This window comes from Orycteropus afer, unplaced genomic scaffold, assembly GCF_000298275.1.
Source record: "Orycteropus afer afer isolate SDZICR_OR568_19922 unplaced genomic scaffold, OryAfe1.0 scaffold00024, whole genome shotgun sequence".
NCBI classification, from domain to species: domain Eukaryota; kingdom Metazoa; phylum Chordata; class Mammalia; order Tubulidentata; family Orycteropodidae; genus Orycteropus; species Orycteropus afer.
The window spans coordinates 16,951,181-16,952,886 of NW_006921611.1; positions in this window are offsets into that span (position 1 = coordinate 16,951,181).

Consider the following 1,706-nt stretch of genomic DNA (forward strand, 5'->3'; position numbering starts at 1 on the left):
CTGAGTGAAGAAACACCTCTAGTTCAGTGGACCAGGAACTGGAGGCAGAGCTGAAGCCCAAGGCTGAGGGGCTTTCACCTAGCCCCTAGAGCCTGGCACTTTGAACTTGGACTTAAAGCCTTCAAATTGTAAGAATAAATTCCTGTTTGTTAAGGCCATCCCATTTGTGGTATATTCTTGTCAGAGTGGCACTAGGTAACTGGAACAGGGGTCTTCCATGAACGTAAGATGTCAGCAAGACATGAACTAAGAACAATTAATTCAATATGAGGTCCAAAAATATAAAAATAAAACAAATTAGTCCTTTTCTCTTCAAATTTCTCTTTCTACAACACAGTACATCTTCCTTTCCAGTCAGGATTAAATAAAAACCAACAATTTATCTTATTTCTTTTACCCTTTAAAACTAGTGTTTGGCAAAGTTGGTAGCTGAAAACATTCAGTGTTTGTGGAATTGATTTTTTTTACATGGTGTGAAAACAATTCTAAAATATTGCCTATAAAAATATTAGCTGAATTGAAAGTTGTGTATACGCTCCCTGGAGCACGGCCTCTCCGGTAAACTGCCTAATGATCTTGGTGATAGTTCTCTTAACTGCATGCTGCTTTTGCTAAGACACTCACTTTACCTATGTTTGTGGAATGAAAAAGAGTGTGACTCATACTGGGGAGAACATAATTTCTGATCTCATGGGATATGCATTAGAAACTGACATTTGTAATTAAATGGTAGAAGTTTTTTTTTTTAATCCACAGATCAAAGCATACTGAAGGTTTTCTTGTGAGTGACGTTGATCAGGACAGCCTTTATTTTCCTTTTGTTGTGTAATAATCTTTATTTCTTCATTATGTGTCCTGTTAATTATGCCAGATTCATGGCAAACAAACCTTATTAGAAGATATCTTGGTGTCAGTTTTGTGAAGAATTTGGTGGAATATGTTTCCTGTTGTTTCTTCCTCCTTTTATCTCCTATGTCCTGGCTTAGTGACTGTTTCTACCTGATTATATTGGTGATGTAGTCAAAACACTCCATTAGAAAACGGGAATCATTCTTTTAGGTTTCTATGCTTAATGCCTACCTGGCCTGTTATGATGAAGAAGCATTTAGATTCTGTTTACATTTCTGAAATTCAGGTAAACCTATCTGGATTTAGAGTTTAAATACTTTTAAACAATGCATGTTTCTCCTAATTCAGAGTAACTCAAGATTTGAATAAGTCATTGGTCTTGTAAAATTCTATCATGCAATCTCCAGCCTTATTTCTATCACCAAGGCAATATTTGCCAACTACTGTGATTCTTCACCTCTAATTTTTGCATTCCAATCACCAGCGATAATCAACACATCTGGATTGCATGTTTGGTCAATTTCAGACTGCAGAAGTTGGTAAAAATCTTTAATTTCCTCATCTTTGGCTTTGATGGTTGGTGCATAAATTTTAATAATAGTAGTATTAACTGGTCTTCCTTGTAGGCATATGGATATTATCCTATCACTGACAACATTGTACTACAGGACAGATCTTGAAACATTCTTTGAGACGATGAGTGCCATGTCATTCCTCTTCAATTTGTCATTCCTGGCATAGTAGATCATATGGTTATCTGATTGAAAATAGCCAAAACCAGTCCATTTCAGCTCACTCAAACTCACTGCCATTGAATTGTTCCCAACTCATAATGACCCCTCCGTGGGTTTCTGAGG